The 16,719-nt window shown below is 47.6% G+C and overlaps 46 non-coding genes and 13 pseudogenes across 46 annotated transcripts; all 59 read right to left on the bottom strand.

Annotated features, from left to right (window-relative positions):
• Positions 1-86: 86 nt before the first annotated feature.
• On the bottom strand, positions 87-205 carry LOC138544048 (5S ribosomal RNA). The gene has a single exon (XR_011290666.1). It is a non-coding gene; the product is annotated as a 5S ribosomal RNA (ribosomal RNA).
• Positions 206-311: 106 nt separating this feature from the next.
• LOC138547454 (5S ribosomal RNA) lies at positions 312-430 on the bottom strand. The gene has a single exon (XR_011291294.1). It is a non-coding gene; the product is annotated as a 5S ribosomal RNA (ribosomal RNA).
• A 106-nt stretch (positions 431-536) lies between these two features.
• Positions 537-655, bottom strand: LOC138541518 (5S ribosomal RNA). The gene has a single exon (XR_011289523.1). It is a non-coding gene; the product is annotated as a 5S ribosomal RNA (ribosomal RNA).
• Positions 656-761: 106 nt separating this feature from the next.
• Positions 762-880, bottom strand: LOC138539420 (5S ribosomal RNA). Its single transcript, XR_011287488.1, has one exon. It is a non-coding gene; the product is annotated as a 5S ribosomal RNA (ribosomal RNA).
• Positions 881-986: 106 nt separating this feature from the next.
• Positions 987-1,105, bottom strand: LOC138538182 (5S ribosomal RNA). The gene has a single exon (XR_011286291.1). It is a non-coding gene; the product is annotated as a 5S ribosomal RNA (ribosomal RNA).
• Positions 1,106-1,568: 463 nt separating this feature from the next.
• Positions 1,569-1,677, bottom strand: LOC138545695 (5S ribosomal RNA; annotated as a pseudogene).
• Positions 1,678-1,783: 106 nt separating this feature from the next.
• Positions 1,784-1,902, bottom strand: LOC138547453 (5S ribosomal RNA). Its single transcript, XR_011291293.1, has one exon. It is a non-coding gene; the product is annotated as a 5S ribosomal RNA (ribosomal RNA).
• A 106-nt stretch (positions 1,903-2,008) lies between these two features.
• Positions 2,009-2,117, bottom strand: LOC138542984 (5S ribosomal RNA; annotated as a pseudogene).
• A 106-nt stretch (positions 2,118-2,223) lies between these two features.
• On the bottom strand, positions 2,224-2,342 carry LOC138549726 (5S ribosomal RNA). The gene has a single exon (XR_011293500.1). It is a non-coding gene; the product is annotated as a 5S ribosomal RNA (ribosomal RNA).
• A 106-nt stretch (positions 2,343-2,448) lies between these two features.
• LOC138539419 (5S ribosomal RNA) lies at positions 2,449-2,567 on the bottom strand. Its single transcript, XR_011287487.1, has one exon. It is a non-coding gene; the product is annotated as a 5S ribosomal RNA (ribosomal RNA).
• Positions 2,568-2,673: 106 nt separating this feature from the next.
• LOC138538181 (5S ribosomal RNA) lies at positions 2,674-2,792 on the bottom strand. Its single transcript, XR_011286290.1, has one exon. It is a non-coding gene; the product is annotated as a 5S ribosomal RNA (ribosomal RNA).
• Positions 2,793-3,245: 453 nt separating this feature from the next.
• Positions 3,246-3,354, bottom strand: LOC138546761 (5S ribosomal RNA; annotated as a pseudogene).
• Positions 3,355-3,460: 106 nt separating this feature from the next.
• LOC138549725 (5S ribosomal RNA) lies at positions 3,461-3,579 on the bottom strand. Its single transcript, XR_011293499.1, has one exon. It is a non-coding gene; the product is annotated as a 5S ribosomal RNA (ribosomal RNA).
• A 106-nt stretch (positions 3,580-3,685) lies between these two features.
• Positions 3,686-3,804, bottom strand: LOC138539418 (5S ribosomal RNA). Its single transcript, XR_011287486.1, has one exon. It is a non-coding gene; the product is annotated as a 5S ribosomal RNA (ribosomal RNA).
• Positions 3,805-3,910: 106 nt separating this feature from the next.
• LOC138538180 (5S ribosomal RNA) lies at positions 3,911-4,029 on the bottom strand. The gene has a single exon (XR_011286289.1). It is a non-coding gene; the product is annotated as a 5S ribosomal RNA (ribosomal RNA).
• A 464-nt stretch (positions 4,030-4,493) lies between these two features.
• LOC138544072 (5S ribosomal RNA) lies at positions 4,494-4,602 on the bottom strand (annotated as a pseudogene).
• A 105-nt stretch (positions 4,603-4,707) lies between these two features.
• On the bottom strand, positions 4,708-4,826 carry LOC138551219 (5S ribosomal RNA). Its single transcript, XR_011294948.1, has one exon. It is a non-coding gene; the product is annotated as a 5S ribosomal RNA (ribosomal RNA).
• Positions 4,827-4,932: 106 nt separating this feature from the next.
• On the bottom strand, positions 4,933-5,051 carry LOC138547452 (5S ribosomal RNA). The gene has a single exon (XR_011291292.1). It is a non-coding gene; the product is annotated as a 5S ribosomal RNA (ribosomal RNA).
• A 106-nt stretch (positions 5,052-5,157) lies between these two features.
• On the bottom strand, positions 5,158-5,276 carry LOC138542478 (5S ribosomal RNA). Its single transcript, XR_011290458.1, has one exon. It is a non-coding gene; the product is annotated as a 5S ribosomal RNA (ribosomal RNA).
• Positions 5,277-5,382: 106 nt separating this feature from the next.
• On the bottom strand, positions 5,383-5,501 carry LOC138539417 (5S ribosomal RNA). The gene has a single exon (XR_011287484.1). It is a non-coding gene; the product is annotated as a 5S ribosomal RNA (ribosomal RNA).
• Positions 5,502-5,607: 106 nt separating this feature from the next.
• LOC138538178 (5S ribosomal RNA) lies at positions 5,608-5,726 on the bottom strand. Its single transcript, XR_011286288.1, has one exon. It is a non-coding gene; the product is annotated as a 5S ribosomal RNA (ribosomal RNA).
• Positions 5,727-6,191: 465 nt separating this feature from the next.
• Positions 6,192-6,300, bottom strand: LOC138543261 (5S ribosomal RNA; annotated as a pseudogene).
• A 105-nt stretch (positions 6,301-6,405) lies between these two features.
• On the bottom strand, positions 6,406-6,524 carry LOC138547450 (5S ribosomal RNA). Its single transcript, XR_011291290.1, has one exon. It is a non-coding gene; the product is annotated as a 5S ribosomal RNA (ribosomal RNA).
• A 106-nt stretch (positions 6,525-6,630) lies between these two features.
• On the bottom strand, positions 6,631-6,749 carry LOC138540651 (5S ribosomal RNA). The gene has a single exon (XR_011288691.1). It is a non-coding gene; the product is annotated as a 5S ribosomal RNA (ribosomal RNA).
• Positions 6,750-6,855: 106 nt separating this feature from the next.
• Positions 6,856-6,974, bottom strand: LOC138539416 (5S ribosomal RNA). Its single transcript, XR_011287483.1, has one exon. It is a non-coding gene; the product is annotated as a 5S ribosomal RNA (ribosomal RNA).
• A 106-nt stretch (positions 6,975-7,080) lies between these two features.
• LOC138538176 (5S ribosomal RNA) lies at positions 7,081-7,199 on the bottom strand. Its single transcript, XR_011286286.1, has one exon. It is a non-coding gene; the product is annotated as a 5S ribosomal RNA (ribosomal RNA).
• A 463-nt stretch (positions 7,200-7,662) lies between these two features.
• LOC138547113 (5S ribosomal RNA) lies at positions 7,663-7,771 on the bottom strand (annotated as a pseudogene).
• Positions 7,772-7,877: 106 nt separating this feature from the next.
• LOC138542531 (5S ribosomal RNA) lies at positions 7,878-7,996 on the bottom strand. Its single transcript, XR_011290510.1, has one exon. It is a non-coding gene; the product is annotated as a 5S ribosomal RNA (ribosomal RNA).
• Positions 7,997-8,102: 106 nt separating this feature from the next.
• Positions 8,103-8,221, bottom strand: LOC138547449 (5S ribosomal RNA). Its single transcript, XR_011291289.1, has one exon. It is a non-coding gene; the product is annotated as a 5S ribosomal RNA (ribosomal RNA).
• Positions 8,222-8,327: 106 nt separating this feature from the next.
• LOC138536828 (5S ribosomal RNA) lies at positions 8,328-8,446 on the bottom strand. Its single transcript, XR_011284989.1, has one exon. It is a non-coding gene; the product is annotated as a 5S ribosomal RNA (ribosomal RNA).
• A 106-nt stretch (positions 8,447-8,552) lies between these two features.
• On the bottom strand, positions 8,553-8,661 carry LOC138542825 (5S ribosomal RNA; annotated as a pseudogene).
• Positions 8,662-8,767: 106 nt separating this feature from the next.
• Positions 8,768-8,886, bottom strand: LOC138543934 (5S ribosomal RNA). The gene has a single exon (XR_011290655.1). It is a non-coding gene; the product is annotated as a 5S ribosomal RNA (ribosomal RNA).
• A 106-nt stretch (positions 8,887-8,992) lies between these two features.
• Positions 8,993-9,111, bottom strand: LOC138538770 (5S ribosomal RNA). The gene has a single exon (XR_011286858.1). It is a non-coding gene; the product is annotated as a 5S ribosomal RNA (ribosomal RNA).
• Positions 9,112-9,217: 106 nt separating this feature from the next.
• Positions 9,218-9,336, bottom strand: LOC138548674 (5S ribosomal RNA). The gene has a single exon (XR_011292466.1). It is a non-coding gene; the product is annotated as a 5S ribosomal RNA (ribosomal RNA).
• Positions 9,337-9,799: 463 nt separating this feature from the next.
• On the bottom strand, positions 9,800-9,908 carry LOC138545804 (5S ribosomal RNA; annotated as a pseudogene).
• Positions 9,909-10,014: 106 nt separating this feature from the next.
• On the bottom strand, positions 10,015-10,133 carry LOC138547448 (5S ribosomal RNA). Its single transcript, XR_011291288.1, has one exon. It is a non-coding gene; the product is annotated as a 5S ribosomal RNA (ribosomal RNA).
• Positions 10,134-10,239: 106 nt separating this feature from the next.
• LOC138540942 (5S ribosomal RNA) lies at positions 10,240-10,358 on the bottom strand. Its single transcript, XR_011288965.1, has one exon. It is a non-coding gene; the product is annotated as a 5S ribosomal RNA (ribosomal RNA).
• Positions 10,359-10,464: 106 nt separating this feature from the next.
• On the bottom strand, positions 10,465-10,583 carry LOC138539415 (5S ribosomal RNA). Its single transcript, XR_011287482.1, has one exon. It is a non-coding gene; the product is annotated as a 5S ribosomal RNA (ribosomal RNA).
• Positions 10,584-10,689: 106 nt separating this feature from the next.
• On the bottom strand, positions 10,690-10,808 carry LOC138542421 (5S ribosomal RNA). The gene has a single exon (XR_011290403.1). It is a non-coding gene; the product is annotated as a 5S ribosomal RNA (ribosomal RNA).
• A 453-nt stretch (positions 10,809-11,261) lies between these two features.
• Positions 11,262-11,370, bottom strand: LOC138547017 (5S ribosomal RNA; annotated as a pseudogene).
• Positions 11,371-11,476: 106 nt separating this feature from the next.
• Positions 11,477-11,595, bottom strand: LOC138549724 (5S ribosomal RNA). Its single transcript, XR_011293498.1, has one exon. It is a non-coding gene; the product is annotated as a 5S ribosomal RNA (ribosomal RNA).
• A 106-nt stretch (positions 11,596-11,701) lies between these two features.
• On the bottom strand, positions 11,702-11,820 carry LOC138539413 (5S ribosomal RNA). Its single transcript, XR_011287480.1, has one exon. It is a non-coding gene; the product is annotated as a 5S ribosomal RNA (ribosomal RNA).
• Positions 11,821-11,926: 106 nt separating this feature from the next.
• LOC138538175 (5S ribosomal RNA) lies at positions 11,927-12,045 on the bottom strand. Its single transcript, XR_011286285.1, has one exon. It is a non-coding gene; the product is annotated as a 5S ribosomal RNA (ribosomal RNA).
• A 464-nt stretch (positions 12,046-12,509) lies between these two features.
• On the bottom strand, positions 12,510-12,618 carry LOC138544071 (5S ribosomal RNA; annotated as a pseudogene).
• A 105-nt stretch (positions 12,619-12,723) lies between these two features.
• On the bottom strand, positions 12,724-12,842 carry LOC138551218 (5S ribosomal RNA). The gene has a single exon (XR_011294947.1). It is a non-coding gene; the product is annotated as a 5S ribosomal RNA (ribosomal RNA).
• A 106-nt stretch (positions 12,843-12,948) lies between these two features.
• On the bottom strand, positions 12,949-13,067 carry LOC138547447 (5S ribosomal RNA). Its single transcript, XR_011291287.1, has one exon. It is a non-coding gene; the product is annotated as a 5S ribosomal RNA (ribosomal RNA).
• Positions 13,068-13,173: 106 nt separating this feature from the next.
• On the bottom strand, positions 13,174-13,292 carry LOC138541517 (5S ribosomal RNA). The gene has a single exon (XR_011289522.1). It is a non-coding gene; the product is annotated as a 5S ribosomal RNA (ribosomal RNA).
• A 106-nt stretch (positions 13,293-13,398) lies between these two features.
• On the bottom strand, positions 13,399-13,517 carry LOC138539411 (5S ribosomal RNA). Its single transcript, XR_011287479.1, has one exon. It is a non-coding gene; the product is annotated as a 5S ribosomal RNA (ribosomal RNA).
• A 106-nt stretch (positions 13,518-13,623) lies between these two features.
• On the bottom strand, positions 13,624-13,742 carry LOC138538174 (5S ribosomal RNA). The gene has a single exon (XR_011286284.1). It is a non-coding gene; the product is annotated as a 5S ribosomal RNA (ribosomal RNA).
• Positions 13,743-14,217: 475 nt separating this feature from the next.
• On the bottom strand, positions 14,218-14,326 carry LOC138543260 (5S ribosomal RNA; annotated as a pseudogene).
• Positions 14,327-14,431: 105 nt separating this feature from the next.
• Positions 14,432-14,550, bottom strand: LOC138543817 (5S ribosomal RNA). The gene has a single exon (XR_011290644.1). It is a non-coding gene; the product is annotated as a 5S ribosomal RNA (ribosomal RNA).
• Positions 14,551-14,656: 106 nt separating this feature from the next.
• LOC138547446 (5S ribosomal RNA) lies at positions 14,657-14,775 on the bottom strand. Its single transcript, XR_011291286.1, has one exon. It is a non-coding gene; the product is annotated as a 5S ribosomal RNA (ribosomal RNA).
• A 106-nt stretch (positions 14,776-14,881) lies between these two features.
• LOC138541516 (5S ribosomal RNA) lies at positions 14,882-15,000 on the bottom strand. The gene has a single exon (XR_011289521.1). It is a non-coding gene; the product is annotated as a 5S ribosomal RNA (ribosomal RNA).
• A 106-nt stretch (positions 15,001-15,106) lies between these two features.
• LOC138539410 (5S ribosomal RNA) lies at positions 15,107-15,225 on the bottom strand. Its single transcript, XR_011287478.1, has one exon. It is a non-coding gene; the product is annotated as a 5S ribosomal RNA (ribosomal RNA).
• Positions 15,226-15,331: 106 nt separating this feature from the next.
• Positions 15,332-15,450, bottom strand: LOC138538173 (5S ribosomal RNA). Its single transcript, XR_011286283.1, has one exon. It is a non-coding gene; the product is annotated as a 5S ribosomal RNA (ribosomal RNA).
• Positions 15,451-15,913: 463 nt separating this feature from the next.
• Positions 15,914-16,022, bottom strand: LOC138545693 (5S ribosomal RNA; annotated as a pseudogene).
• A 106-nt stretch (positions 16,023-16,128) lies between these two features.
• On the bottom strand, positions 16,129-16,247 carry LOC138547445 (5S ribosomal RNA). The gene has a single exon (XR_011291285.1). It is a non-coding gene; the product is annotated as a 5S ribosomal RNA (ribosomal RNA).
• A 106-nt stretch (positions 16,248-16,353) lies between these two features.
• Positions 16,354-16,462, bottom strand: LOC138542983 (5S ribosomal RNA; annotated as a pseudogene).
• Positions 16,463-16,568: 106 nt separating this feature from the next.
• Positions 16,569-16,687, bottom strand: LOC138549723 (5S ribosomal RNA). The gene has a single exon (XR_011293497.1). It is a non-coding gene; the product is annotated as a 5S ribosomal RNA (ribosomal RNA).
• Positions 16,688-16,719: the final 32 nt, after the last annotated feature.

Raw genomic sequence — 16,719 nt, 5'->3', positions numbered from 1 at the left:
TACTTTTAAGCATCTAGTCGGCTAGACCTTGCAGTTTTGAAAGGCAATTGTGAAATGGCTCACTTCCTGAACTTGGAGCACAAAAAAGCCTACAGCACCTGGTATTCCCAGGTGGTCTCCCATCCAGGTACTAACTAGGCCCGACACTGCTTAGCTTCCGAGATCAGACGAGATCGGGCGCATTCAGTGTGGTGTGGCCGTAGGCTCTGGGCTTAGTGAGTTTTGTACTTTTAAGCATCTAGTCGGCTAGACCTTGCAGTTTTGAAAGGCAATTGAGAAATGGCTCACTTCCTGAACTTGGAGCACAAAAAAGCCTACAGCACCTGGTATTCCCAGGTGGTCTCCCATCCAGGTACTAACTAGGCCCGACACTGCTTAGCTTCCGAGATCAGACGAGATCGGGCGCAATCAGTGTGGTGTGGCCGTAGGCTCTGGGCCTAGTGAGTTTTGTACTTTTAAGCATCTAGTCAGCTAGACCTTGCAGTTTTGAAAGGCAATTGAGAAATGGCTCACTTCCTGAACTTGGAGCACAAAAAAGCCTACAGCACCTGGTATTCCCAGGCGGTCTCCCATCCAGGTACTAACGAGGCCCGACACTGCTTAGCTTCCGAGATCAGACGAGATCGGGCGCATTCAGTGTGCTGTGGCCGTAGGCTCTGGTTCTTGTGAGTTTTGTACTTTTAAGCATCTAGTCGGCTAGACCTTGCAGTTTTGAAAGGCAATTGAGAAATGGCTCACTTCCTGAACTTGGAGTACAAAAAAGCCTACAGCACCTGGTATTCCCAGGCGGTCTTCCATCCAGGTACTAACTAGGCCCGACACTGCTTAGCTTCTGAGATCAGACGAGATCAGGCACATTCAGTGTGGTGTGGCCGTAGGCTCTGGGCCTAGTGAGTTTTGTACTTTTAAGCATCTAGTCGGCTAGACCTTGCAGTTTTAAAAGGCAATTGAGAAAGGGCTCACTTCCTGAACTTGGAGCACAAAAAAGCCTACAGCACCTGGTATTCCCAGGCGGTCTCCCATCCAGGTACTAACTAGGCCTGACACTGCTTAACTTCCGAGATCAGTCGAGATCGGGTGCATTCAGTGTGGTGTGGCCGTAGGCTCTAGGAATGCTAAGAATATTACTCTTATGCATTTGCATTTAGTAAGCTAAGCCATGCAGCCACTTGCAACATGATACCACGCTCATCGCTCGATCAGGCTCGATCAGGCGAGATATATAAGACTGGTGGGCCCATTCAGGACTCCTATGTCTGGTAGGATAACTTTAATTCATCCATCCTGTGTCTGTTGCAGGGAGGTGGAGAGAACAATCAACACAATAATGGTTTTCTTTCATGCCTCTTGAAGGACTCAATATTCTCTGTACTGCATTACATGTGAAAGTCGATTTATTACCCATGAACACACTACCTGTATGCTAATTCTATGTAAAAAGGTAGCTCCAGCCCTCATGATGTTGTCCAACATTTCCGCTATAAAACGGGATACAATTATTTTGGAAACATACCAAATTTGAAAAATAATTGAGAAGTTGCGCAATTACTAATCATGGAGCACAAAAAAGCCTACAGCACCTGGTATTCCCAGGCAGTCTCCCATCGAGGTACTAACTAGGCCTGACCCTGCTTAGCTTCCGAGATCGGGCGCATTCAGTGTGGTGTGGCCGTAGGCTCTGGGCCTAGTGAGTTTTGTACTTTTAAGCATCTAGTCGGCTAGACCTTGCAGTTTTGAAAGGCAATTGTGAAATGGCTCACTTCCTGAACTTGGAGCACAAAAAAGCCTACAGCACCTGGTATTCCCAGGTGGTCTCCCATCCAGGTACTAACTAGGCCCGACACTGCTTAGCTTCCGAGATCAGACGAGATCGGGCGCAATCAGTGTGGTGTGGCCGTAGGCTCTGGGCCTAGTGAGTTTTGTACTTTTAAGCATCTAGTCAGCTAGACCTTGCAGTTTTGAAAGGCAATTGAGAAATGGCTCACTTCCTGAACTTGGAGCACAAAAAAGCCTACAGCACCTGGTATTCCCAGGCGGTCTCCCATCCAGGTACTAACGAGGCCCGACACTGCTTAGCTTCCGAGATCGGGCGCAATCAGTGTGGTGTGGCCGTAGGCTCTGGGCCTAGTGAGTTTTGTACTTTTAAGCATCTAGTCAGCTAGACCTTGCAATTTTGAAAGGCAATTGAGAAATGGCTCACTTCCTGAACTTGGAGCACAAAAAAGCCTACAGCACCTGGTATTCCCAGGCGGTCTCCCATCCAGGTACTAACGAGGCCCGACACTGCTTAGCTTCCGAGATCAGACGAGATCGGGCGCATTCAGTGTGGTGTGGCCGTAGGCTCTGGTTCTTGTGAGTTTTGTACTTTTAAGCATCTAGTCGGCTAGACCTTGCAGTTTTGAAAGGCAATTGAGAAATGGCTCACTTCCTGAACTTGGAGTACAAAAAAGCCTACAGCACCTGGTATTCCCAGGCGGTCTTCCATCCAGGTACTAACTAGGCCCGACACTGCTTAGCTTCTGAGATCAGACGAGATCAGGCACATTCAGTGTGGTGTGGCCGTAGGCTCTGGGCCTACTGAGTTTTGTACTTTTAAGCATCTAGTCGGCTAGACCTTGCAGTTTTAAAAGGCAATTGAGAAAGGGCTCACTTCCTGAACTTGGAGCACAAAAAAGCCTACAGCACCTGGTATTCCCAGGCGGTCTCCCATCCAGGTACTAACTAGGCCTGACACTGCTTAACTTCCGAGATCAGTCGAGATCGGGTGCATTCAGTGTGGTGTGGCCGTAGGCTCTAGGAATGCTAAGAATATTACTCTTATGCATTTGCATTTAGTAAGCTAAGCCATGCAGCCACTTGCAACATGATACCACGCTCATCGCTCGATCAGGCGAGATATATAAGACTGGTGGGCCCATTCAGGACTCCTATGTCTGGTAGGATAACTTTAATTCATCCATCCTGTGTCTGTTGCAGGGAGGTGGAGAGAACAATCAACACAATAATGGTTTTCTTTCATGCCTCTTGAACGACTCAATATTCTCTGTACTGCATTACATGTGAAAGTCGATTTATTACCCATGAACACACTACCTGTATGCTAATTCTATGTAAAAAGGTAGCTCCAGCCCTCATGATGTTGTCCAACATTTCCGCTATAAAACGGGATACAATTATTTTGGAAACATACCAAATTTGAAAAATAATTGAGAAGTTGCGCAATTACTAATCATGGAGCACAAAAAAGCCTACAGCACCTGGTATTCCCAGGCAGTCTCCCATCCAGGTACTAACTAGGCCTGACCCTGCTTAGCTTCCGAGATCGGGCGCATTCAGTGTGGTGTGGCCGAAGGCTCTGGGCCTAGTGAGTTTTGTACTTTTAAGCATCTAGTCGGCTAGACCTTGCAGTTTTGAAAGGCAATTGTGAAATGGCTCACTTCCTGAACTTGGAGCACAAAAAAGCCTACAGCACCTGGTATTCCCAGGCGGTCTCCCATCCAGGTACTAACGAGGCCCGACACTGCTTAGCTTCCGAGATCAGACGAGATCGGGCGCATTCAGTGTGGTGTGGCCGTAGGCTCTGGTTCTTGTGAGTTTTGTACTTTTAAGCATCTAGTCGGCTAGACCTTGCAGTTTTGAAAGGCAATTGAGAAATGGCTCACTTCCTGAACTTGGAGTACAAAAAAGCCTACAGCACCTGGTATTCCCAGGCGGTCTTCCATCCAGGTACTAACTAGGCCCGACACTGCTTAGCTTCTGAGATCAGACGAGATCAGGCACATTCAGTGTGGTGTGGCCGTAGGCTCTGGGCCTACTGAGTTTTGTACTTTTAAGCATCTAGTCGGCTAGACCTTGCAGTTTTAAAAGGCAATTGAGAAAGGGCTCACTTCCTGAACTTGGAGCACAAAAAAGCCTACAGCACCTGGTATTCCCAGGCGGTCTCCCATCCAGGTACTAACTAGGCCTGACACTGCTTAACTTCCGAGATCAGTCGAGATCGGGTGCATTCAGTGTGGTGTGGCCGTAGGCTCTAGGAATGCTAAGAATATTACTCTTATGCATTTGCATTTAGTAAGCTAAGCCATGCAGCCACTTGCAACATGATACCACGCTCATCGCTCGATCAGGCTCGATCAGGCGAGATATATAAGACTGGTGGGCCCATTCAGGACTCCTATGTCTGGTAGGATAACTTTAATTCATCCATCCTGTGTCTGTTGCAGGGAGGTGGAGAGAACAATCAACACAATAATGGTTTTCTTTCATGCCTCTTGAAGGACTCAATATTCTCTGTACTGCATTACATGTGAAAGTCGATTTATTACCCATGAACACACTACCTGTATGCTAATTCTATGTAAAAAGGTAGCTCCAGCCCTCATGATGTTGTCCAACATTTCCGCTATAAAACGGGATACAATTATTTTGGAAACATACCAAATTTGAAAAATAATTGAGAAGTTGCGCAATTACTAATCATGGAGCACAAAAAAAGCCTACAGCACCTGGTATTCCCAGGCAGTCTCCCATCCAGGTACTAACTAGGCCCGACCCTGCTTAGCTTCCGAGATCGGGGGCATTCAGTGTGGTGTGGCCGTAGGCTCTGGGCCTAGTGAGTTTGTACTTTTAAGCATCTAGTCGGCTAGACCTTGCAGTTTTGAAAGGCAATTGTGAAATGGCTCACTTCCTGAACTTGGAGCACAAAAAAGCCTACAGCACCTGGTATTCCCAGGTGGTCTCCTATCCAGGTACTAACTAGGCCCGACACTGCTTAGCTTCCGAGATCAGACGAGATCGGGCGCATTCAGTGTGGTGTGGCCGTAGGCTCTGGGCTTAGTGAGTTTTGTACTTTTAAGCATCTAGTCGGCTAGACCTTGCAGTTTTGAAAGGCAATTGAGAAATGGCTCACTTCCTGAACTTGGAGCACAAAAAAGCCTACAGCACCTGGTATTCCCAGGTGGTCTCCCATCCAGGTACTAACTAGGCCCGACACTGCTTAGCTTCCGAGATCAGACGAGATCGGGCGCAATCAGTGTGGTGTGGCCGTAGGCTCTGGGCCTAGTGAGTTTTGTACTTTTAAGCATCTAGTCAGCTAGACCTTGCAGTTTTGAAAGGCAATTGAGAAATGGCTCACTTCCTGAACTTGGAGCACAAAAAAGCCTACAGCACCTGGTATTCCCAGGCGGTCTCCCATCCAGGTATTAACGAGGCCCGACACTGCTTAGCTTCCGAGATCAGACGAGATCGGGCGCATTCAGTGTGCTGTGGCCGTAGGCTCTGGTTCTTGTGAGTTTTGTACTTTTAAGCATCTAGTCGGCTAGACCTTGCAGTTTTGAAAGGCAATTGAGAAATGGCTCACTTCCTGAACTTGGAGTACAAAAAAGCCTACAGCACCTGGTATTCCCAGGCGGTCTTCCATCCAGGTACTAACTAGGCCCGACACTGCTTAGCTTCTGAGATCAGACGAGATCAGGCACATTCAGTGTGGTGTGGCCGTAGGCTCTGGGCCTAGTGAGTTTTGTACTTTTAAGCATCTAGTCGGCTAGACCTTGCAGTTTTAAAAGGCAATTGAGAAAGGGCTCACTTCCTGAACTTGGAGCACAAAAAAGCCTACAGCACCTGGTATTCCCAGGCGGTCTCCCATCCAGGTACTAACTAGGCCTGACACTGCTTAACTTCCGAGATCAGTCGAGATCGGGTGCATTCAGTGTGGTGTGGCCGTAGGCTCTAGGAATGCTAAGAATATTACTCTTATGCATTTGCATTTAGTAAGCTAAGCCATGCAGCCACTTGCAACATGATACCACGCTCATCGCTCGATCAGCGCTCGATCAGGCGAGATATATAAGACTGGTGGGCCCATTCAGGACTCCTATGTCTGGTAGGATAACTTTAATTCATCCATCCTGTGTCTGTTGCAGGGAGGTGGAGAGAACAATCAACACAATAATGGTTTTCTTTCATGCCTCTTGAAGGACTCAATATTCTCTGTACTGCATTACATGTGAAAGTTGATTTATTACCCATGAACACACTACCTGTATGCTAATTCTATGTAAAAAGGTAGCTCCAGCCCTCATGATGTTGTCCAACATTTCCGCTATAAAACGGGATACAATTATTTTGGAAACATACCAAATTTGAAAAATAATTGAGAAGTTGCGCAATTACTAATCATGGAGCACAAAAAAAGCCTACAGCACCTGGTATTCCCAGGCAGTCTCCCATCCAGGTACTAACTAGGCCCGACCCTGCTTAGCTTCCGAGATCGGGCGCATTCAGTGTGGTGTGGCCGTAGGCTCTGGGCCTAGTGAGTTTGTACTTTTAAGCATCTAGTCGGCTAGACCTTGCAGTTTTGAAAGGCAATTGTGAAATGGCTCACTTCCTGAACTTGGAGCACAAAAAAGCCTACAGCACCTGGTATTCCCAGGTGGTCTCCCATCCAGGTACTAACTAGGCCCGACACTGCTTAGCTTCCGAGATCAGACGAGATCGGGCGCAATCAGTGTGGTGTGGCCGTAGGCTCTGGGCCTAGTGAGTTTTGTACTTTTAAGCATCTAGTCAGCTAGACCTTGCAGTTTTGAAAGGCAATTGAGAAATGGCTCACTTCCTGAACTTGGAGCACAAAAAAGCCTACAGCACCTGGTATTCCCAGGCGGTCTCCCATCCAGGTACTAACGAGGCCCGACACTGCTTAGCTTCCAAGATCAGACGAGATCGGGCGCATTCAGTGTGGTGTGGCCGTAGGCTCTGGTTCTTGTGAGTTTTGTACTTTTAAGCATCTAGTCGGCTAGACCTTGCAGTTTTGAAAGGCAATTGAGAAATGGCTCACTTCCTGAACTTGGAGTACAAAAAAGCCTACAGCACCTGGTATTCCCAGGCGGTCTTCCATCCAGGTACTAACTAGGCCCGACACTGCTTAGCTTCTGAGATCAGACGAGATCAGGCACATTCAGTGTGGTGTGGCCGTAGGCTCTGGGCCTAGTGAGTTTTGTACTATTAAGCATCTAGTCGGCTAGACCTTGCAGTTTTAAAAGGCAATTGAGAAAGGGCTCACTTCCTGAACTTGGAGCACAAAAAAGCCTACAGCACCTGGTATTCCCAGGCGGTCTCCCATCCAGGTACTAACTAGGCCTGACACTGCTTAACTTCCGAGATCAGTCGAGATCGGGTGCATTCAGTGTGGTGTGGCCGTAGGCTCTAGGAATGCTAAGAATATTACTCTTATGCATTTGCATTTAGTAAGCTAAGCCATGCAGCCACTTGCAACATGATACCACGCTCATCGCTCGATCAGGCTCGATCAGGCGAGATATATAAGACTGGTGGGCCCATTCAGGACTCCTATGTCTGGTAGGATAACTTTAATTCATCCATCCTGTGTCTGTTGCAGGGAGGTGGAGAGAACAATCAACACAATAATGGTTTTCTTTCATGCCTCTTGAAGGACTCAATATTCTCTGTACTGCATTACATGTGAAAGTCGATTTATTACCCATGAACACACTACCTGTATGCTAATTCTATGTAAAAAGGTAGCTCCAGCCCTCATGATGTTGTCCAACATTTCCGCTATAAAACGGGATACAATTATTTTGGAAACATACCAAATTTGAAAAATAATTGAGAAGTTGCGCAATTACTAATCATGGAGCACAAAAAAGCCTACAGCACCTGGTATTCCCAGGCAGTCTCCCATCCAGGTACTAACTAGGCCTGACCCTGCTTAGCTTCCGAGATTGGGCACATTCAGTGTGGTGTGGCCGTAGGCTCTGGGCCTAGTGAGTTTTGTACTTTTAAGCATCTAGTCGGCTAGACCTTGCAGTTTTAAAAGGCAATTGAGAAAGGGCTCACTTCCTGAACTTGGAGCACAAAAAAGCCTACAGCACCTGGTATTCCCAGGCGGTCTCCCATCCAGGTACTAACTAGGCCTGACACTGCTTAACTTCCGAGATCAGTCGAGATTGGGCGCATTCAGTGTGGTGTGGCCGTAGGCTCTGGGCCTAGTGAGTTTTGTACTTTTAAGCATCTAGTCGGCTAGACCTTGCAGTTTTGAAAAGCAATTGTGAAATGGCTCACTTCCTGAACTTGGAGCACAAAAAAGCCTACAGCACCTGGTATTCCCAGGTGGTCTCCCATCCAGGTACTAACTAGGCCCGACACTGCTTAGCTTCCGAGATCAGACGAGATCGGGCGCAATCAGTGTGGTGTGGCCGTAGGCTCTGGGCCTAGTGAGTTTTGTACTTTTAAGCATCTAGTCAGCTAGACCTTGCAGTTTTGAAAGGCAATTGAGAAATGGCTCACTTCCTGAACTTGGAGCACAAAAAAGCCTACAGCACCTGGTATTCCCAGGCGGTCTCCCATCCAGGTACTAACGAGGCCCGACACTGCTTAGCTTCCGAGATCAGACGAGATCGGGCGCAATCAGTGTGGTGTGGCCGTAGGCTCTGGGCCTAGTGAGTTTTGTACTTTTAAGCATCTAGTCAGCTAGACCTTGCAATTTTGAAAGGCAATTGAGAAATGGCTCACTTCCTGAACTTGGAGCACAAAAAAGCCTACAGCACCTGGTATTCCCAGGCGGTCTCCCATCCAGGTACTAACTAGGCCCGACCCTGCTTAGCTTCCGAGATCGGGCGCATTCAGTGTGGTGTGGCCGTAGGCTCTGGGCCTAGTGAGTTTTGTACTTTTAAGCATCTAGTCGGCTAGACCTTGCAGTTTTGAAAGGCAATTGTGAAATGGCTCACTTCCTGAACTTGGAGCACAAAAAAGCCTACAGCACCTGGTATTCCCAGGTGGTCTCCCATCCAGGTACTAACTAGGCCCGACACTGCTTAGCTTCCGAGATCAGACGAGATCGGGCGCATTCAGTGTGGTGTGGCCGTAGGCTCTGGGCCTAGTGAGTTTTGTACTTTTAAGCATCTAGTCGGCTAGACCTTGCAGTTTTGAGAGGCAATTGAGAAATGGCTCACTTCCTGAACTTGGAGTACAAAAAAGCCTACAGCACCTGGTATTCCCAGGCGGTCTCCCATCCAGGTACTAACTAGGCCCGACACTGCTTAGCTTCTGAGATCAGACGAGATCAGGCGCATTCAGTGTGGTGTGGCCGTAGGCTCTGGGCCTAGTGAGTGTTGTACTTTTAAGCATCTAGTCGGCTAGACCTTGCAGTTTTAAAAGGCAATTGAGAAAGGGCTCACTTCCTGAACTTGGAGCACAAAAAAGCCTACAGCACCTGGTATTCCCAGGCGGTCTCCCATCCAGGTACTAACTAGGCCTGACACTGCTTAACTTCCGAGATCAGACGAGATCGGGTGCATTCAGTGTGGTGTGGCCGTAGGCTCTAGGAATGCTAAGAATATTACTCTTATGCATTTGCATTTAGTAAGCTAAGCCATGCAGCCACTTGCAACATGATACCACGCTCATCGCTCGATCAGGCTCGATCAGGCGAGATATATAAGACTGGTGGGCCCATTCAGGACTCCTATGTCTGGTAGGATAACTTTAATTCATCCATCCTGTGTCTGTTGCAGGGAGGTGGAGAGAACAATCAACACAATAATGGTTTTCTTTCATGCCTCTTGAAGGACTCAATATTCTCTGTACTGCATTACATGTGAAAGTCGATTTATTACCCATGAACACACTACCTGTATGCTAATTCTATGTAAAAAGGTAGCTCCAGCCCTCATGATGTTGTCCAACATTTCCGCTATAAAACGGGATACAATTATTTTGGAAACATACCAAATTTGAAAAATAATTGAGAAGTTGCGCAATTACTAATCATGGAGCACAAAAAAGCCTACAGCACCTGGTATTCCCAGGCAGTCTCCCATCCAGGTACTAACTAGGCCTGACCCTGCTTAGTTTCCGAGATCGGGCACATTCAGTGTGGTGTGGCCGTAGGCTCTGGGCCTAGTGAGTTTTGTACTTTTAAGCATCTAGTCGGCTAGACCTTGCAGTTTTGAAAGGCAATTGAGAAATGGCTCACTTCCTGAACTTGGAGCACAAAAAAGCCTACAGCACCTGGTATTCCCAGGTGGTCTCCCATCCAGGTACTAACTAGGCCCGACACTGCTTAGCTTCCGAGATCAGACGAGATCGGGCGCAATCAGTGTGGTGTGGCCGTAGGCTCTGGGCCTAGTGAGTTTTGTACTTTTAAGCATCTAGTCAGCTAGACCTTGCACTTTTGAAAGGCAATTGAGAAATGGCTCACTTCCTGAACTTGGAGCACAAAAAAGCCTACAGCACCTGGTATTCCCAGGCGGTCTCCCATCCAGGTACTAACGAGGCCCGACACTGCTTAGCTTCCGAGAACAGACGAGATCGGGCGCATTCAGTGTGGTGTGGCCGTAGGCTCTGGTTCTTGTGAGTTTTGTACTTTTAAGCATCTAGTCGGCTAGACCTTGCAGTTTTGAAAGGCAATTGAGAAATGGCTCACTTCCTGAACTTGGAGTACAAAAAAGCCTACAGCACCTGGTATTCCCAGGCGGTCTTCCATCCAGGTACTAACTAGGCCCGACACTGCTTAGCTTCTGAGATCAGACGAGATCAGGCACATTCAGTGTGGTGTGGCCGTAGGCTCTGGGCCTAGTGAGTTTTGTACTTTTAAGCATCTAGTCGGCTAGACCTTGCAGTTTTAAAAGGCAATTGAGAAAGGGCTCACTTCCTGAACTTGGAGCACAAAAAAGCCTACAGCACCTGGTATTCCCAGGCGGTCTCCCATCCAGGTACTAACTAGGCATGACACTGCTTAACTTCCGAGATCAGTCGAGATCGGGTGCATTCAGTGTGGTGTGGCCGTAGGCTCTAGGAATGCTAAGAATATTACTCTTATGCATTTGCATTTAGTAAGCTAAGCCATGCAGCCACTTGCAACATGATACCACGCTCATCGCTCGATCAGGCGAGATATATAAGACTGGTGGGCCCATTCAGGACTCCTATGTCTGGTAGGATAACTTTAATTCATCCATCCTGTGTCTGTTGCAGGGAGGTGGAGAGAACAATCAACACAATAATGGTTTTCTTTCATGCCTCTTGAACGACTCAATATTCTCTGTACTGCATTACATGTGAAAGTCGATTTATTACCCATGAACACACTACCTGTATGCTAATTCTATGTAAAAAGGTAGCTCCAGCCCTCATGATGTTGTCCAACATTTCCGCTATAAAACGGGATACAATTATTTTGGAAACATACCAAATTTGAAAAATAATTGAGAAGTTGCGCAATTACTAATCATGGAGCACAAAAAAGCCTACAGCACCTGGTATTCCCAGGCAGTCTCCCATCCAGGTACTAACTAGGCCTGACCCTGCTTAGCTTCCGAGATCGGGCACATTCAGTGTGGTGTGGCCGAAGGCTCTGGGCCTAGTGAGTTTTGTACTTTTAAGCATCTAGTCGGCTAGACCTTGCAGTTTTGAAAGGCAATTGTGAAATGGCTCACTTCCTGAACTTGGAGCACAAAAAAGCCTACAGCACCTGGTATTCCCAGGCGGTCTCCCATCCAGGTACTAACGAGGCCCGACACTGCTTAGCTTCCGAGATCAGACGAGATCGGGCGCATTCAGTGTGGTGTGGCCGTAGGCTCTGGTTCTTGTGAGTTTTGTACTTTTAAGCATCTAGTCGGCTAGACCTTGCAGTTTTGAAAGGCAATTGAGAAATGGCTCACTTCCTGAACTTGGAGTACAAAAAAGCCTACAGCACCTGGTATTCCCAGGCGGTCTTCCATCCAGGTACTAACTAGGCCCGACACTGCTTAGCTTCTGAGATCAGACGAGATCAGGCACATTCAGTGTGGTGTGGCCGTAGGCTCTGGGCCTACTGAGTTTTGTACTTTTAAGCATCTAGTCGGCTAGACCTTGCAGTTTTAAAAGGCAATTGAGAAAGGGCTCACTTCCTGAACTTGGAGCACAAAAAAGCCTACAGCACCTGGTATTCCCAGGCGGTCTCCCATCCAGGTACTAACTAGGCCTGACACTGCTTAACTTCCGAGATCAGTCGAGATCGGGTGCATTCAGTGTGGTGTGGCCGTAGGCTCTAGGAATGCTAAGAATATTACTCTTATGCATTTGCATTTAGTAAGCTAAGCCATGCAGCCACTTGCAACATGATACCACGCTCATCGCTCGATCAGGCTCGATCAGGCGAGATATATAAGACTGGTGGGCCCATTCAGGACTCCTATGTCTGGTAGGATAACTTTAATTCATCCATCCTGTGTCTGTTGCAGGGAGGTGGAGAGAACAATCAACACAATAATGGTTTTCTTTCATGCCTCTTGAAGGACTCAATATTCTCTGTACTGCATTACATGTGAAAGTCGATTTATTACCCATGAACACACTACCTGTATGCTAATTCTATGTAAAAAGGTAGCTCCAGCCCTCATGATGTTGTCCAACATTTCCGCTATAAAACGGGATACAATTATTTTGGAAACATACCAAATTTGAAAAATAATTGAGAAGTTGCGCAATTACTAATCATGGAGCACAAAAAAAGCCTACAGCACCTGGTATTCCCAGGCAGTCTCCCATCCAGGTACTAACTAGGCCCGACCCTGCTTAGCTTCCGAGATCGGGGGCATTCAGTGTGGTGTGGCCGTAGGCTCTGGGCCTAGTGAGTTTGTACTTTTAAGCATCTAGTCGGCTAGACCTTGCAGTTTTGAAAGGCAATTGTGAAATGGCTCACTTCCTGAACTTGGAGCACAAAAAAGCCTACAGCACCTGGTATTCCCAGGTGGTCTCCTATCCAGGTACTAACTAGGCCCGACACTGCTTAGCTTCCGAGATCAGACGAGATCGGGCGCATTCAGTGTGGTGTGGCCGTAGGCTCTGGGCTTAGTGAGTTTTGTACTTTTAAGCATCTAGTCGGCTAGACCTTGCAGTTTTGAAAGGCAATTGAGAAATGGCTCACTTCCTGAACTTGGAGCACAAAAAAGCCTACAGCACCTGGTATTCCCAGGTGGTCTCCCATCCAGGTACTAACTAGGCCCGACACTGCTTAGCTTCCGAGATCAGACGAGATCGGGCGCAATCAGTGTGGTGTGGCCGTAGGCTCTGGGCCTAGTGAGTTTTGTACTTTTAAGCATCTAGTCAGCTAGACCTTGCAGTTTTGAAAGGCAATTGAGAAATGGCTCACTTCCTGAACTTGGAGCACAAAAAAGCCTACAGCACCTGGTATTCCCAGGCGGTCTCCCATCCAGGTACTAACGAGGCCCGACACTGCTTAGCTTCCGAGATCAGACGAGATCGGGCGCATTCAGTGTGCTGTGGCCGTAGGCTCTGGTTCTTGTGAGTTTTGTACTTTTAAGCATCTAGTCGGCTAGACCTTGCAGTTTTGAAAGGCAATTGAGAAATGGCTCACTTCCTGAACTTGGAGTACAAAAAAGCCTACAGCACCTGGTATTCCCAGGCGGTCTTCCATCCAGGTACTAACTAGGCCCGACACTGCTTAGCTTCTGAGATCAGACGAGATCAGGCACATTCAGTGTGGTGTGGCCGTAGGCTCTGGGCCTAGTGAGTTTTGTACTTTTAAGCATCTAGTCGGCTAGACCTTGCAGTTTTAAAAGGCAATTGAGAAAGGGCTCACTTCCTGAACTTGGAGCACAAAAAAGCCTACAGCACCTGGTATTCCCAGGCGGTCTCCCATCCAGGTACTAACTAGGCCTGACACTGCTTAACTTCCGAGATCAGTCGAGATCGGGTGCATTCAGTGTGGTGTGGCCGTAGGCTCTAGGAATGCTAAGAATATTACTCTTATGCATTTGCATTTAGTAAGCTAAGCCATGCAGCCACTAGCAACATGATACCACGCTCATCGCTCGATCAGCGCTCGATCAGGCTCGATCAGGCGAGATATATAAGACTGGTGGGCCCATTCAGGACTCCTATGTCTGGTAGGATAACTTTAATTCATCCATCCTGTGTCTGTTGCAGGGAGGTGGAGAGAACAATCAACACAATAATGGTTTTCTTTCATGCCTCTTGAAGGACTCAATATTCTCTGTACTGCATTACATGTGAAAGTCGATTTATTACCCATGAACACACTACCTGTATGCTAATTCTATGTAAAAAGGTAGCTCCAGCCCTCATGATGTTGTCCAACATTTCCGCTATAAAACGGGATACAATTATTTTGGAAACATACCAAATTTGAAAAATAATTGAGAAGTTGCGCAATTACTAATCATGGAGCACAAAAAAAGCCTACAGCACCTGGTATTCCCAGGCAGTCTCCCATCCAGGTACTAACTAGGCCCGACCCTGCTTAGCTTCCGAGATCGGGCGCATTCAGTGTGGTGTGGCCGTAGGCTCTGGGCCTAGTGATTTTGTACTTTTAAGCATCTAGTCGGCTAGACCTTGCAGTTTTGAAAGGCAATTGTGAAATGGCTCACTTCCTGAACTTGGAGCACAAAAAAGCCTACAGCACCTGGTATTCCCAGGTGGTCTCCCATCCAGGTACTAACTAGGCCCGACACTGCTTAGCTTCCGAGATCAGACGAGATCGGGCGCATTCAGTGTGGTGTGGCCGTAGGCTCTGGGCTTAGTGAGTTTTGTACTTTTAAGCATCTAGTCGGCTAGACCTTGCAGTTTTGAAAGGCAATTGAGAAATGGCTCACTTCCTGAACTTGGAGCACAAAAAAGCCTACAGCACCTGGTATTCCCAGGTGGTCTCCCATCCAGGTACTAACTAGGCCCGACACTGCTTAGCTTCCGAGATCAGACGAGATCGGGCGCAATCAGTGTGGTGTGGCCGTAGGCTCTGGGCCTAGTGAGTTTTGTACTTTTAAGCATCTAGTCAGCTAGACCTTGCAGTTTTGAAAGGCAATTGAGAAATGGCTCACTTCCTGAACTTGGAGCACAAAAAAGCCTACAGCACCTGGTATTCCCAGGCGGTCTCCCATCCAGGTACTAACGAGGCCCGACACTGCTTAGCTTCCGAGATCAGACGAGATCGGGCGCATTCAGTGTGCTGTGGCCGTAGGCTCTGGTTCTTGTGAGTTTTGTACTTTTAAGCATCTAGTCGGCTAGACCTTGCAGTTTTGAAAGGCAATTGAGAAATGGCTCACTTCCTGAACTTGGAGTACAAAAAAGCCTACAGCACCTGGTATTCCCAGGCGGTCTTCCATCCAGGTACTAACTAGGCCCGACACTGCTTAGCTTCTGAGATCAGACGAGATCAGGCACATTCAGTGTGGTGTGGCCGTAGGCTCTGGGCCTAGTGAGTTTTGTACTTTTAAGCATCTAGTCGGCTAGACCTTGCAGTTTTAAAAGGCAATTGAGAAAGGGCTCACTTCCTGAACTTGGAGCACAAAAAAGCCTACAGCACCTGGTATTCCCAGGCGGTCTCCCATCCAGGTACTAACTAGGCCTGACACTGCTTAACTTCCGAGATCAGTCGAGATCGGGTGCATTCAGTGTGGTGTGGCCGTAGGCTCTAGGAATGCTAAGAATATTACTCTTATGCATTTGCATTTAGTAAGCTAAGCCATGCAGCCACTTGCAACATGATACCACGCTCATCGCTCGATCAGGCTCGATCAGGCGAGATATATAAGACTGGTGGGCCCATTCAGGACTCCTATGTCTGGTAGGATAACTTTAATTCATCCATCCTGTGTCTGTTGCAGGGAGGTGGAGAGAACAATCAACACAATAATGGTTTTCTTTCATGCCTCTTGAAGGACTCAATATTCTCTGTACTGCATTACATGTGAAAGTCGATTTATTACCCATGAACACACTACCTGTATGCTAATTCTATGTAAAAAGGTAGCTCCAGCCCTCATGATGTTGTCCAACATTTCCGCTATAAAACGGGATACAATTATTTTGGAAACATACCAAATTTGAAAAATAATTGAGAAGTTGCGCAATTACTAATCATGGAGCACAAAAAAGCCTACAGCACCTGGTATTCCCAGGCAGTCTCCCATCGAGGTACTAACTAGGCCTGACCCTGCTTAGCTTCCGAGATCGGGCGCATTCAGTGTGGTGTGGCCGTAGGCTCTGGGCCTAGTGAGTTTTGTACTTTTAAGCATCTAGTCGGCTAGACCTTGCAGTTTTGAAAGGCAATTGTGAAATGGCTCACTTCCTGAACTTGGAGCACAAAAAAGCCTACAGCACCTGGTATTCCCAGGTGGTCTCCCATCCAGGTACTAACTAGGCCCGACACTGCTTAGCTTCCGAGATCAGACGAGATCGGGCGCAATCAGTGTGGTGTGGCCGTAGGCTCTGGGCCTAGTGAGTTTTGTACTTTTAAGCATCTAGTCAGCTAGACCTTGCAGTTTTGAAAGGCAATTGAGAAATGGCTCACTTCCTGAACTTGGAGCACAAAAAAGCCTACAGCACCTGGTATTCCCAGGCGGTCTCCCATCCAGGTACTAACGAGGCCCGACACTGCTTAGCTTCCGAGATCGGGCGCAATCAGTGTGGTGTGGCCGTAGGCTCTGGGCCTAGTGAGTTTTGTACTTTTAAGCATCTAGTCAGCTAGACCTTGCAATTTTGAAAGGCAATTGAGAAATGGCTCACTTCCTGAACTTGGAGCACAAAAAAGCCTACAGCACCTGGTATTCCCAGGCGGTCTCCCATCCAGGTACTAACGAGGCCCGACACTGCTTAGCTTCCGAGATCAGACGAGATCGGGCGCATTCAGTGTGGTGTGGCCGTAGGCTCTGGTTCTTGTGAGTTTTGTACTTTTAAGCA

This window comes from Ambystoma mexicanum, unplaced genomic scaffold, assembly GCF_040938575.1.
Source record: "Ambystoma mexicanum isolate Mex_15411 unplaced genomic scaffold, UKY_AmexF1_1 Mex_scaf10, whole genome shotgun sequence".
NCBI lineage: Eukaryota > Metazoa > Chordata > Amphibia > Caudata > Ambystomatidae > Ambystoma > Ambystoma mexicanum.
Note: the sequence above shows the minus strand (reverse complement) of the source record. Positions and strands in the feature narration are given on the sequence as shown.